The sequence below is a fragment of the Physella acuta genome, unplaced genomic scaffold (genome assembly GCF_028476545.2).
Source record: "Physella acuta isolate Inbredline_101_S28 unplaced genomic scaffold, ASM2847654v3 ptg001128l, whole genome shotgun sequence".
NCBI lineage: Eukaryota > Metazoa > Mollusca > Gastropoda > Physidae > Physella > Physella acuta.
In genome coordinates, this window is record NW_026732645.1 from 97895 (window position 1) to 113815 (window position 15921).

General features: G+C 34.7%; 1 protein-coding gene across 5 annotated transcripts in view; it reads left to right on the top strand.

Moving 5' to 3' along the window:
• LOC131956108 (baculoviral IAP repeat-containing protein 2) overlaps positions 1–15921 on the top strand; it is a 42252-nt gene that overhangs the window by 12248 nt on the left and 14083 nt on the right. For 2 of the 5 annotated variants that reach the window (XM_059320517.1, XM_059320521.1), the window contains exons 1-2: positions 2577–2787; positions 14116–14247. The gene's annotated coding sequence lies outside the window, so the exon portion shown is untranslated. Of the gene's footprint in view, positions 1–768; positions 873–2576; positions 2788–14115; positions 14248–15921 lie in introns of those variants that run through there. The other 3 variants (XM_059320520.1, XM_059320522.1, XM_059320518.1) reach the window with 3 other exon arrangements.

The following is a 15921-nucleotide window of genomic DNA, read 5'->3' on the forward strand; positions in this document are numbered from 1 at the left end:
CCGGATGACGGGAAGGGTCGCTACGCCTCTGAAAGGGGTGGTGCCCGCCACCCTACCAATATTTTAGAATGTGCTCTAGAGTAAAAAAAGGTTGGGAACCCCTGGTCTAGGGCCTATAGCAAATCTTGCTCGCAAACACTGCTGTTTTAAGTTAATTTCTGACCTAGATTCTATATTCAAAATATTGATATAGAGTCTAGATCTATATTTAGCCATTGATTTTGGTTTATTATTCAGTTATCTAGATCTATAATATGTGACACAAATATATCACAAGTGACAACATACTTCTATTAATAAAGCCTTAACATTAACAATGAATTGTACGCACCTAAAATGTCCTAAAACGATAGATTCATTAGGCCTACCATTTTTTCTTATGTAGTTTTAAAATTTTAAAGCATTAATATAATAATTAAGAAATTTAATACACTATTGTATTAGCCTACAGAAGACAATATTTTCAGCATATTAAAAACTGTCTAAACTAAAAGGCCAAAGGCCTACGTTTTCTTTCTTACGTTTTGTTTTAATTTTACTTCGGTGTCTATTTAGTAGCCCCCCCCCCCCCCCAATCGCAAAAAGGCAATTTATTTTTAAGTCATATAAAGCCCGTTTACGGATGGATCAGGATGGATGGATGGACGGGCGGACGTTGGATGGATGAACGGATGGCTGTATGGATTGATAGATAGTTAGATAAGATTGTGTGTTGCCCTTTTAAATGTCGACCTTATGTTAATTAAGTCAGCCATTTTTCCAGTCGGCCTTTTGTCTGATACTTTCAGTTTCAAACTGTGGTAAACAAGCGGGCAGGATCCACTTTGCTCTTATAGAAATATGATCTAGATCTAGATAATGCAGTAATTAAGGTAAATGTAACTAAAAATAAAATCGTCGTTCCTTTTTCTGTTGTTTTTTCTAACCCTTTGTTGACGTTCCTTCGCTATTAAATCTATAAGTAAGTTAAGTAAGTCACTAGTCTTTGTGACTTTGATTTAGAATAATTTATTTTAGATGTAAGATTTTCTTCTGGATTGTTTTCATATCTCTCATATGTCTATGAGCCTGCTAAAATAGAAAGGTTTTTTTAGTTTTTACTTTCTCGTATATACGAAGTATAGAGAAAGTCTTGTAATCGTGCAAAAAAAATCGAGATTTTTACAAATCTCGACGTTTTACACCTCACTGATACGGAAAAACATAATTTTGCAATCTTGTCCGTGTGTCTGTCTGTCTGTCTGTCTGTCCGTGTGTAAACACGATAACTTGAGTACCGTTACAGCTAGGTTGATGAAATTTCATATATAAGTATTTTATCAAAATTGTTGATCCGTATCAACTTTTGAGCGATTTCCGATAACCGGAAGTGGTACTTTTCCTACTTTGAATTTTTCAAAAGCCTATAACTTGAGTACTATTTCAGATAGATAAATGAAATTTCACATGTAAGTAAAAGATCTAATTCTCTACCTTCTGTTAAATTTAGAGTAATTTCCGTTGACTGGAGTAGTACTTTACGCTACTTCCGATTTCTCAAAAAACTAATGTAAATTTTAAAAGTACTAATAATATTGCGCACTATTATGCGCTTTTTTATTTGGTGTTCACTTGGTGTGCAATTAATTTGTCTATGAGATTTTATTCTATTTTTAAAACTTTAAGTATTTAAAATGTATTAAAAATCATGTCTATAGCCCGAGTTCCCACCCCCTGTTATTTTATATAAGAATATTCGAGAAAGTTTAGGGGAGATCACTCCCGGTTTATTTGTTGTTGTTTTTTTTTGAGGGGGGGGGGGGGACAACTGTCAACTGTGTGTTACAGTTGACAGGTTTTAGAAAGTTAAATTTATCTTGTTTTTCGGATTCTAGCTTAATACGTGTTTCGGAAATAAGTAGAATTAGTATTTTAAAATGTGGAATTCCCCTTAGACGAAAATAGGACGATCGGGGTTTGGTAAAAACGTATATAAAAATTGTTTCGATTAGATCTAGACTAGACTGTAACAACTCTAGATCTCTAGATCTACTTGTGTAGCTAAGATAAACTAAAAGTTACTTCAACTTTAAGTAACATTATATAATATTCTAATAATCCATTGCAAATAGTAAATAGTTACTAAATAGGAAACCTCTAGCTAGATCTATCAAATAGAAATCTAGATAGATCTAGATCTACTCTTCCAGTAGTAGGCCTAGTCTATTCTACTCCTCTAGTGTAGTATTCATATATTCATTATTATCAAATTATCAACAATGGCACAAAATGTAGAATATGCGTTGATGATGATGGGTCTAGGAGTCTAGGACAGTCTAGGTAGATCTAGCTAGATTATTCTAGAATTAGATAATAATACCTCCCGTATTTGTAGATTTTTTAAAAAATAAATTGTTATTTAATTTTGGCTATAGCTATAATAACTTACTTTTTTCTATAGTGAAGACTATTGAATTTGAAATTCCGGTTATGTTACGTGTCGGGAAAATCTACAAGGAGAATATAGATCTAGCCTATCTCGATTTTCTGCATTTAGGTTGACGTGTCTCTAAGCAGTCTAAATTTAGCCACATGTTTGTAATAAATCCAGTATCCGCTGTTTTAGATATTTCTGCAGCTTGAAAAATGGAAGTTAGTTAGACTAAATGTTAGATTGTATGTTAATAAGGTTTATATCTTACCTGATAACATTGTTTTTGCAAAACTAAAACCATAAGCAGCCTTTATAATGTAGCATAGTCAATGAAATTAACGGGAAATGTCTAATCAAAGGCAGAATTGATGCAGGTAGAATCTATATTATAATTTATTAAGGTAATCGGTAATAATCACAACATAGATCTAGTTCAAATTCATAGATCAACATAATAATTGTTGAACTGTGCATGTTATAAAATCAAATAGGTCATCCATAAATGACTTCATGTTTTTTTTCACGTTTATTACCTTCACCACAGTAGCGTACGCAAGGAAGGGCGTGGGCAGCAGTTTTCCTCACGGCCATTTTAATGATAGTGGCGCCTTTTTCTGAGATTAATTAAATAAAATTTAAAATAAGTTCCGCAACAAATACACACAATCAAAAGCAACACCAACAGCAAAAACATTACTGAAACCAATTAAAAACTGTGATGCTATGTACCCTAAATACTAAATATATTTTTAACAACTCATCGCAAGTAGAATATCTAGATCAATAGTATAGTCTATATCATAGCCTACTTCTTGGCTTACCTAAGGTATCGGCGCCTAGCTCAGCGCCAGGCATGTGCGACGAGCTGTTTTGTCTCAAAGTCTGTCCATTTTAGCGCATGTACATCTGCTGTTTGCGTTATTCCTGGTTCATAAGACCGTCAAACGCCTACAGATCGATCTTAATTTACAAGTGTAGCCTTTGCTTAAAAGAAGTCAGGCTTAATTCAGTCATCCCTCTTTTATACGGGAGGCCTATATTAACTTTGGATTTTAAAATCAATCTAGAAACTTAGTGTAATTTTTACATAAACTGTGCCCCATAGAATACGATTTTGCCTATCTCTGATAATATTTGTCAATACTAGCAGGAAGGGAAACTGCAGGTCCTTTACAGATGCATATATTTTTAAGTATATTGTGTTAAAAACTATTTGCAAATATATGGAGGGGGGAGAGAGAGAGAGAAGCTGAATAAATGTACTGAAAAAATAAACACATTCTCACACAACGTCAGTATGAGTCAGATGATCAGCAATACAGGTGTACTTTAACGAACACATACTTAATTACATCGGGTAAATTTAGTTAAAACAATAGAAAAACACAGTGGATAAGGGGTCATTCATAAATGACATCACACTCGTAGGTGGAGGGGGTCCGTAATTTTGTGACGATGTGTGATGAGGGGGAGGGGAGGGGTCAGATGTTGCGACGTCACATTTTGCATTATAAACAAGTTAATAAAAAGTCTAGTGACAATTTAAGCGCAATTTCCTTAATTAATTTTTTTTAGAATTCACAGACCTACGTAAAAATCCTTTCGAACATCCGCTCATTCGCTATGGTAAAATCCTTTCGAACCTCAGCGCTTTGCGCTAGAAACCTACACAATGCTCAGTTTAAATTAAAAACCAGACGAGCAGAGCTAGTCCCCGCCCCCTCGCGAGATCTGCGCGAGTCTGGCCAATGGCAGCGTGTTACAAGTAGACGTTACCTCTTACTAGCGACTGCCTCAGCCGGTGTGCTTGGTTTGGAACTTCACCGCTTCGCTTCTTCTAGAAATATTTGTATATTCTTAGTAATCTTAGCCAATGCAAATTAGAAGAAATTAATTTTTTGTGAACGAACGAAAGGATATTTTTGAAAACTTTCTTCGGCAATATTGTTCTAAATTATGTCAGGAATCGAATGGTAAATGTTTCAAGTCGCTAAGTGGTCTGGTTGTCGAGATATGGGCCAAAAACTTCATTTTTTCGAGTTTTTTTGGCTTTTCCGGGAAATCCAGGAAGGAATTCCGGGAATATTTTTTTTGGCATATGTTCATCCTCGGAACGTGCTTAACATATTTGCTTTTGGAACTAGTCCTCGATATTGCTTCGTTGAGGAGGAGATACGACTTTAAGACGACTTAAAGCTGCGGACACACATCCATACATCCATCCAGAAATGACGAGTTAATAATCGCAATCCCCCAGTAAGGAAATTGCGCTAAAAAGCAATGTTAGAAAACGAATTTTAGACGTTATTTCGCGTTTTAGATAACTGTTTTAATAAATTGTAATAGTTTAGACAAGATTTTGGAAAAATATCTATGTTTAAAAAAAATTCAACTGCAATTTTGAGGGGGGGGGGGTTGAAGGTTGAGGTGTGACGTCATTTTAGGGGGGGGGGGGTCTGGCTTTTTGTGACGGAGGGGAGGGGGGGAGGTAAAAATCGTCCAAAAAAGCGTGACGTCATTTATGGATGACCCCTAAAAGTAAAACTGCCTCCAAAAGATGAATAAAGAATAACTATAGTTGTTTATTTTGCAATAAGAATAATAGCTTTTAAAACAGTTAGTGCTATATGAAACTTGTTTTTGCAGTTACGAAATAAAGACGTGTGTGAGCAATATAGTGATCTAACCCATACCTTATCATTATGTTAAAAATAATCTCGAAAAGTAGTAGCTAATTAAATAAACCGGTAGTGATCTCCCCTAAACTTTCTTGAATATTCTTATATATCACGACGGGGGATGGCAACTCGGGATATAGACATGACTTTTAATTACATAAACTTTTAAAAATAGATTAGAATCTCGTAGGGAAAAAAATGCGCACAAAGAGAATGGCAAACAATCTGTGTATAATAGTGAACAGTACTCAAGTTATAGGCTTTTGAAAAACTAAAAGTAGAATAAGTCCCACTTCCGGTTATCGGTAATCGCTGACACGTAATTTTTAAAAATCCATTAAAAAACTTTTAATAACAAGCTTTTATGTAATAGTGCACCAAAAAGTAGAAAATACTACTATTTAAATAACTATAAAGAAAAACGTGGGTTACTTTAGTATCTATTGGGTACGTTTACTAATGTTTAGGAAGAAGCTAGAAGTGTCCCAAATTAGCTCGGGCGTTTCGATCTAGACTGACGACAGAGGAAGTGAGTTTAATAAAAGTTAAAAGCTTGTAAAATAAACCGGAAATGATCTCCCCTAAACTTTCTCGAATATTCTAATATAACACTACGGGGGATGGCAACTCGGGACATAGACAATATTTTTTATCCATTTTTAATTAACTAAACTTTTTATAATAGAAAGGAATCTCGTAGAAAAAGAATTGCACACCAAGTGAATGCCATATAAAATGTGCATAATAGTGCGGGATATTATTAGTACTTTATAAATTCACATGCGTTTTTTTTTTTTTTGAGAAATCGGAAATAGCGTAAATTACGGTCAACGGAAATTACTCAAAATTTGTTAGAAAGCAGAGAATTAGATCTTTTACTTACATGTAAAATTTCATTTATCTATCTGAAATAGTACTCAAGTTATGGGCTTTTGAAAAATTCAAAGTGGAAAATGTTCCACTTCCGGTTATCGGAAATAGCTCAAAGTTGATACGGATCCACGATTTTGATATAATACTTATATATGAAATTTCATCAACCTAGCTGTAACGGTACTCAAGTTATCGTGTTTAAAGACACACACACACACATACACACACGCACAGAGACATACGGACAAGATTGCAAAATTATGTTTTTCCAACTCAGGGAGGTGTCAAACGTCGAAATTTGCAAAAGCTCGAATGTTTTTTTGCACGATTACAATACTTTCTCTATACTTCGTATATAAGAGAAAGTAAAAATTAAAAAAAAAACTTTTTAATAACAAGCGTTTATGTAATAATGCACTAAAAAGGAGAAAATAAATTATAGACTACTATTTAAATAACTATAAAGAAAAGCGTGGGTCACTTTAGTATCTATTGCAGTGGCGGATTAAGGGGGGGGGGTGCTGAAAGGGCTGCAGCCAGGGGCCCCGAATTTTAGGAGCCCCCAAATTTTGTTTTCTCAACTATAGCAAATATTAATTTATCATTGGTTTTTAATAGCTTAGTTAAACTATTTTTTTAATGTCAGAAGTATGAGTTAAAATTTCATCAAGTATTAACAAGCATCACTTAAATAATAGCTTTATCAGTGAATGTGCCGAGACCAGCGAGATCTATCAGATACTCTCTGATCTTTTATGTTTAATTTTGCCTTATTTAACCAGCAGTATCTCTACCTGACATCGTTAGGCCTACCGATATAAAATGTTTTGAAAACCATTAAAAATACATAGTGTCGAGGCTGAGGGAGGGTGGGGGTGGGGGTATTTGTATGAGGGGCTGTTTGCGTATTGCCATAACGTAGGCCTATATAGATAAAAATAAAACTAGACTGGTAGAGACTAATAAGGACGGTGTAAACTTGACGGTAGACAATTTGTTTCGAGAGTATGTGTTACATGGGGGGAAAAACGTCCCAGTTGTAGGGAGGGTCTGACATAGCAAAGTGGATGGTTAGACTCGGACCGATGTAGAAGTGTTTTTTTTTTAAGTATTGACCTTTTGACCGAGTGGCTTAGAGATTTTAAAAAATGCGAAACATTTCTCGTTTAAGGCACACTCTCACCCGTATTAATTGCACTATGGGAATTGCCAAACAGGCCATGAGAGACGGATGAGACTCTATTGCATGGCATGGCATCTACCCCCCCCCACACACACACCCGACATGTCCCTCAACTGTCTCCCCGCCCCAAAGTTTCACCCATTAAAACATTTGAGTTGTGAATTCGTTGGAATTTAGCCGTAGTCAATGTTTTCGCCTTGATAAGTAAAACAGTTTTTAAGGGGGGAGGCTCCAGCAAAAAAACTTTTTTTTTAACTGTTAGATAACAGTTATTTCTTTACAGCTTTATTAAAATACATCGGCATATGCATTTCCACTATCAAAATGGTGGGAAAATCTTGAAAAATTAACCCCCTCGTAGGTTTTCCACCATTCATAAAATATTATATTTTATGCCCAATAAATAATGAATTCATAATCTTCTTCCATATTTTGGAATACTCAGCTAAAACTTTTAAGTGTATACTAAACTAGCCATATCTAGTTAGATAACTGTGGGTTTCGGGGGGTCATCCATAAATGACATCACGTCTGCCAGCACTTATCATTCCAAAATAACCAAACCCCACATTCAAAAAGACGTTTTTTATATTTAAAAAACTCTACTAAACTCTACTTCACCTGCCCAGTGCCCCGCCAAGTCTCAGACATGTTTGTATTTTAAAAAAAAAACGATTCTGAGAACATAGAAACAGGTGAACTCTACTTCACCTGCGCTGTGCCCCGCGAGGTCCTGATAATCAACCTTATCATTCACATACAGGCCATAAGAAAAAAAATTTGAAAACATTGTTGTAAAAAAAAATCTTCTTACTATTACTAAAATAATTGTTCTAAACTTTTATAATTAATGTGGTTAATCTACCGATGAATATATCAATAAATTAATTAACGGCTTTAAATTAGTTTCTAATTAAGAAAGAACAATATTTATCACCCAAAATCCTATTTTACAGCTCTACACATAATGCAGATTCTCCCCAATAACAAATTAAAAAAAAAAAAAAAACGAAAAAAAAAAAAAAAAATGAGTTATCAAACGTCACTATTCAGTCAAAGTTTAGCCATTGTTCTAAAACTTTAAAATTAATGTGGTTAATCTACCTATGAATAAATCAATAAATTAATTAACTTCTTTAAATAAATGTTTGATTAACAGTCTGTCTGCAAGCAAAAATTATTCTCTACCTACATACTAATTTACAGCGCCCCTCCCCCCATATAGAGCAGTTTCCTTACAGTACGAAATCAGACAAACAAATAAATATTCAAACATGTAAACAAAGTTGAGTTTTAGTAGTATATATATAGATCTTAAAAATAATTTATTATTAATAGATTCAAGAGCATTTAGAGCTTTCCAAATGTGCACATTGCTCTTTGAAGTTATCTGTATGATGCAGACATGCCTACCGTCCCGCCAAAATCGGAACCGTCCCGCTTTTTCACATAAAAAAGTAATTTGTTCCGTCATCCCGAAATTGACTCAGTTGGTTCCGATTTTTTTTGAAAAAAAAATTTAATAAAGAAAGGTAATAAAGTAATTTGAAAAAATGTCAGGAAAAGGCGATTATCTCCCTTTGGAACACGTTTCTGTTTCCTAGTTTACTTACAATATTTACAAGTATCATCTTAATGCTAGATCTAGTTAGTAGTATATCTGCTACTACTAGATCTAGAATTGTAACTAGATCTACTAGTAGATACTGAAATAGTGAATACTGATCTATCTTGTAAGTTTAACTTAACTAGTGTTGTGAGTTGAGGACAGGGTCGACAAGAAACAAACACGAAGTCCGTTCACAATCCGTTACTTTTATTGCTTGTAAGATCACACAACCTAGGATGCCTATAAGGGAATGGACCCCCTAATAATCCTAACCCCACCTTTTATACCCCACCTAACATCTAAGTTTTCTGCGCTCTATGTCACTTCCCTCCCAATCGTTCCTATGCTACAAAATGTGTGTGTACTATTTATTTACATTCTTTGATCTCAATATACTAAAATAGACTATAGATTGAAGGTTAATGGAAACACGTAAACAAAAGGGACGCTACTCTAAATCTACGTAAATACTTATATGTAACAATCCTAACAACTAGTAACTACTATTATGAAGAACTTAGTAAGAAGTAACTAGGACTTTTACTAGGTAGATCAAGGGTCTTTGCTCGTAACTTATATATTACATATGATGAAGCCTTCAGCTTTTGTTATTCATATAGCCTAGAACATAGCAAGACATAAATAATCAAATCAATAATGTTATGTCAAAGCTATGATTTTTATTCGGGGGGGGGGGGGGGGGGGTCTCAGGTTATTGTTTAATTTATTTTTTAAAATGTAAGCTGACATTAAGCAGTATTTAAATGTATCCTAGAGACTAGTTATATAGGACTAGAAGCCTACTAATGTCATTAGAGTAATTTTTAATTAATTATTTTTATTTCTGACTTAGTAAAGTTGCGTCCGCGAGTATGTTTCTCTTTTTGGCTTCAAATTCCTCTTTTTAGGCATAACTGTTCCTACTTTTGGCTGACAGGGGTAGGCATGTCTGATATTGATGGCTTCTAACTGCAGCGGAGAGCGCTCATTTTCCAAAATGAAAAAGATTAAAAGCGATCTTAGAGCACTATGGGACAGCAGAGACTTAGTATGCTCTCACTTATGAGCATAGAAAATGACATTGTAAGCTCGCTGAATTATACAGAACTAAAAGAAGAGTTTGCTATCAGGAAAACTCGAAAATGTTCCCTATAAAAGTTACTTGGTCTTTAGTTCTAAGTAAAAAAGAAATGAAATAAATGTATGTATTCATAATTTATTTTGCATTAGTAAATAAATAATTGTTACTTTAAATGCTCGTACTCTTATGTCTCAATGTATTTTAACATTACATTAAATGTTACATTTTTTGTCTATGCCATGGCTTCTGTTAACCTTTAGTTTATTCCATTCCACCTGTATTTCTAAAGAGAAGAAAATAAAGTATACACTACTATTTAAATAACTATAAAGAAAAACTTTATTTTTATTTTATTTTTACTTTCTCGTGTATACGAAGTATAGAGAAAGTCTTGTAAACGTGCACACAAAAAAAATCGAGATTTTTTCAAATCTCGACGTTTTACACCTCCCTGATACGAAAAAAAAACCATAATTTTGCAATCTTGTCCGTGTGTCTTTGTGTGTGTGTGTCTGTCTGTGTGTAAACACGATAACTTGAGTACCGTTATAGCTAGATTGATGAAATTACATATATAAGTATTTTATCAAAATCGTAGATCCCTATAAACTTTTGAGCGATTTCCGATTACCGGATGTGGTACTTTTTCTACTTTGAATTTTTCAAAAGCCTATAACTTGAGTACTATTTCAGATAGATAATGAAATTTCACATGTAAGTAAAAGATCTAATTCTCTACCTTCTGTTAAATTTTGAGTAATTTCCGTTGACCGGAAGTACTAATTTACGCTATTTCCGATTTCTCAAAAAACGCATGTAAATTTTTAAAGTACTAATAATATTGCACACTATTATGCACATTTTATTAGGCGTTCACTTGGTGTGCAATTCTTTTTTTTACGAGATTTTATTCTATTATAAAAAGTTTAAGTAATTAAAAATGGATTACAAATAGGCCTATTGTCTATGTCCTGAGTTGCCATCCCTCGTAGTTTTATATTAGAATATTCGAGAAAGTTTAGGGGAGATCACTCCCGGTTTATTTTAGTTCCCTTTTCAAACCTGACGGTCTATAGGGCAAGTGAAGTTGAGTTCACTTGTTTCTGTGACCTCGGCATATGAAGAGATAGTGTGGTCAGCACTATGCCCAGCCGCCTTTACTTTCCCTAACGCGAGTTAGGTACCCATCAGAGTTGGGTGGACTCAGGGACGGTCTACTGACTTGAACCCGGATTCGAACTCAAAACTTACGGGTTAGCAGTCCAGCTCTCTACCGCTAGGCCACTCCGTCCCGAAAAACTTTATTAGGCATCCAATTAAGTCAAATTTAATGTCAGATTGCATTGTCTTCATGTCTTGACCCACGTGAAAACTTTGAACCGTATCTGTCAGTTAGAAGTGTCCGAGTTTTCGCTCAGGCGTTTCGATCTAGACATACTGACGACAGACAGACAGAGACAGTGAGTTAAATAAAAGCTTGTCTATATCCCGAGTTGCCATCCCCCCATAGTATTATATAAGAATATTCGAGATCGTTTAGAGGAGATCACTCCTGGTTTATTATAAAAACGAATAGTATTAAGTTACTATATTAAATGGTAAAGTAATTATTGATCTGGTTGAATTTGACAGTTACAATTAAATATGTCTTTAAGAGAGTGTAGTTCGTGTGTCTTAATTAATATTCCATTATGTCAAGTTGTTATGTTTTTACAAGGACTACAAAAATGATTGTGTTGCGTTTCTTGCTCTTGGTTGTGTTGCGTATATTTTGTGTTGTAGTTTGTTTTGTGTTGTAGGCCTGCATGGTGTTTTTACTTTCTCGTATATACGAAGTATAGAGAAAGTATTGTAATCGTTCACAAAAATAACATGAACTTTTGACAGTTTTCACAGTTTTACTCCTCAGTCCTTCATCACATCCGGAGTATAAAGGACTTATTTTAATCAGGCAAAAATTATAAATACAAATATATAAACATTTTGGCGTTTCATGCGTTATCGAGTCGTAAAAACTGGACTTTGCAATTCTGTCCGTTGTCTCTGTGTTCGTGTGTAAACACGATAACTTGAGTACCGTTACAGCTAGGTTAATGAAATTTCGTATATAAGTATTTTATCTAAATCGTAGATCCAGATCAACTTTTGAGCGATTTCCGATAACCGGAAGTGGTACTTTTTCTACTTTGAATTTTTCAAAAGCCTATAACTAGAGTACTATTTCAGATAGATAAATGAAATTTCACATGTAAGTAAAAAATCTAATTCTTTACCTTCTGTCAAATTTTGAGAAATTTCCGTTGATTGAAAGTACTAATTTACGCTATTTTCGATTTCTCAAAAAACGAATGTAAATTTATAAAGAACTAATAATATTCCGCACTATTATGCACGTTTTATTTGGCGTTCACATGTGTGCAATTCTTTTTTCTAGGAGATTTTATTCTATTTTAAATAGTTTAAGTATTTATAATGGATTAAAATTCATGTCTATATCCCGAGTTCTCATCCCCTGTTTTTTTTTTATAAAAGAATATTCGAGAAAGTTTAGGGGAGATCGCTCCCGGTTTATTTCTTTTGTTTTCGGCAGAGTAATGTTTGGATGTATTATTCATATATATGGCGCGTTTTTCTCGACTCGACGCTCTCCCTAACTGGAAAACCTATATACGCCTCTGCTCCACCCCGCTCCCCACCGTCATACATCGTCACATATAGCCAGACTCCCCCCCCCCCCCTCCCAAATGACGTTAGCCCTCAGACTACAAACCTCCTCATAAATTCATGCTTTAACCTATTTTTTTTTACAAAGTTTATCCATCGGGAGACAACAAATCACACCAAAATATGCTTTCACTCAGTTTGGGCTTGAAATTATCGTGTTTTTTTTTAAACACCTGTGTCTCATTTAAACCCACCTTAAATTGTGAAACTGTACCTTCATTACTAGCAAGCCTGTCAAAAGTGTTTACATAAAGAGGCTTAATGTAATATTGTGTTACGAGCCGACCCGCTGCGTATCATACGCCGCTATTTAGTTGTTTTTTTTTTCTACTTTTCAGTAATTTATAATTTGTGAATTCGACAGTACCAATGCTGCCGTTGAAAATATTTGCTTAAAAACACTACCCCCCCCCCCCCCCACGTGAAAGCAGCCTCCTCTTAGTTACCTCCTCTAAGTTTAAAATCGTTTCAAACTAAATTATCTGCCCCTAATAGCCGTCACCAAACCCGTCTCTATGATTGTAAAATGTAAACAGAGTGAACACCGCTCACCAGATCATGTGGGGTGGGGGTGGTAGTGATAGAGAGGAAGAGAGGGGACTGCAAAGGCGCGCTTGCAGCTTGTTTTCTAACTGATCCCAGAAGAGAATTATATATATAGATGGTTTCCCCTGTTTATTTTATTTTAGCATTTATATTAATAATTTTGAATACATTCCTTTTTAAAGTTATATCATTCTTTAGTATACCTTATTTTAATAATAATTAAGAGAAGAAATTGCGTTTTAATTTTCGTATTGCAAAATTATTTAAATGAGCTTTTTGGGCACCCCAATTAGACTATAAAAAAGAGAAGCGATAAGTCATGGAAGAGGTTTGAACGATTGCCTATCTTTTACACTACAGCTCGTGTAGGTTTTTTTTTCTTTGTCTATGAAACTATGTGTGTTAGTTACTGTAGAACAATTGATGCTATGGTAGATCTCTTGTTGTTGTTATTTACAAAACCACTAGTCTATTGATGAGGTTTTTTATTTTTATTTCTTTTGGTCGGATTTTGGGGCTTATAAACGCCCCCCGCTCCCAGTGGCGGATTAATGGGTTACTGAAAGCGAAAGGGCTGAAGTCAGAGGCCCCCGATTTTTAGGGCCCCCAAATTTACCGCTTAATAATTGGTTTTCACTACAAAAAACAAAGTTTTAATGTTTGCATCACCAGCTTCAATTTTTTTTTTCAAATTATCTGAGACGTGCACAAACTTAAGTATAAATACCACCTATCATCACCTCCTACCCAGACATGATTGGTTGCGCTTCTTAGCAATTGATATCCTGCAACAGTTTTTTAATTCGGTGCCACAAAATGGTATAGAAAACAGTTAAAACTATGTGTAAAGTTACTTATTTTCGTAACTTTCAAAATGAACTTTAAGATGATTTTTTATCACTTTTGGCGTCCCCTTTATCGTCGGCGGCCGCCCCACCCGCCCTTCCCTAGCTACGCCACTGGTAGTGACAACTATGTAATCATATTTAAAATATATTTTTTTCACAGATTATTCATCTGGATGAAGGATTATTCTTTGTGCATTAACGTTTGCATGTTTAATTGGAAGAAAAAAATCAAGCCATTCATAAAACTTAAACTCAACGTGGATGAACAACCAGGGTGATTCATAATTGTCAGGTATCAGTTTTCTTATAATTGGTCTAGAGAAGAAAAAAAAACGACCCCATGCTAATTACTCCCATCACTGTGAATATGTGTTGTACATGTTATTGGTAAAGTGGCAAAATTAGCATTCTATAGAATGCTTGAAAAGAGATTACAGAGTGCAAAATAATCACATTTCGCTAAGCATTCAATAGAATAAAAAACAGGATGATCAGAAAATGCAGAATAAGTTTATTCTTTCCAAAACATTTTCTATACCTAGCCCTAGCCAAAAGGCTTCACGAAAGATGCGGGGGGTGCCGAGTGAAACCAAGGCAAATTGCAAAATTTACAGAAGAAAAATTATTTAGACAATTCAATGGACACCAGCGAGTTGACGAGAATCGTTCCGTAATGTTGTGGATGATGACATGGAATAATAAACCGGGAGTGATCTCCCCTAAACTTTCTCGAATATTCTTTTATAAAACAACAGGGGATGGGGACTCGGGCTATAGACATGATTTTTAATCCATTTTAAATACTTAAAGATTTAAAAATAGAATAAAATCTCGTAGACAAAAGAATTGAACACCAAGTGAACGCCAAATAAAAAAGTGCATAATAGTGCGCAATATTATTAGTACTTTAAAATTTACATTAGTTTTTTGAGAAATCGGAAGTAGCGTAAATTACTACTTCCGGTCAATGGAAATTACTCAAAATTTAACAGAAGGTAGAGAATTAGATCTTTTGGGCGCCAAACCGTGTATTGACGAAAGTTGTACCCTATATGGCGCCGCCCATAAGAAACTTTAGTTTTCTTTTTCGCAGAAATATTCTCGGGAGTATTCTCATCTTCTCCCTAAAGTTTCATGGCACTCGGATGAACCGCATCCGAGTTTTATTTTTTATATACCGTGTATAGAGAAAAAAATCGCCCCCCCCCCCTCGGGGGGCGCCGCCCTTGCAATATTAAAAAATATGTTTTTTGCAGAACCCTACCATTGAGTGATCTAATCATCTCCCCAAAGTTTCATGGTACACGGATGAACGGTGTGAAACCGAAATAGACTTTTATTTTTATAAACCGTATATAGAGAAAAATTCCATCATTCCGTGGCGCCGCCCTTGCGAAATTAAAATTTTTTTTTTTTTTACAGAAACCTTCCCTGGAGTGTCCAAATCAACTCCCTCAAAGTCTCATGGCTATCGGATAACGGTGTCACACCAAAATCTACTTTTATTTTTATATATCGTATATAGAGAAAAATCGGACCCTCCCGTGGCGCCGCCCTTGCGAAATAAAAAATTATTTTTTTACAGAACCCTTCCCCAGAGTGGTATAATGAACTCCCCAAAGTCTCATGGCTATCGGATGAACGATGCCAAGCCAAAATCGACTTTTATTTTTATATACCGTATGTAGAAAAAAAAAACAAATATTTTTTTTTCGCAGAAACCTCCCCAAGAATATTCTCAACAACTTCCCAAAGTTTCACGGCGATGTGATGAGAGGTGTAGTAATGCATAAAGGGCACACACACATACATTGCTTTTTATATATATAAGAATATATATATATATATATATATATATATATATAGATAGATAGATAGATAGATAGATAGATAGATAGATAGATAGATAGATAGATAGATAGATAGATAGATAGATAGTTAGATAGATAGATAGATAGATAGATAG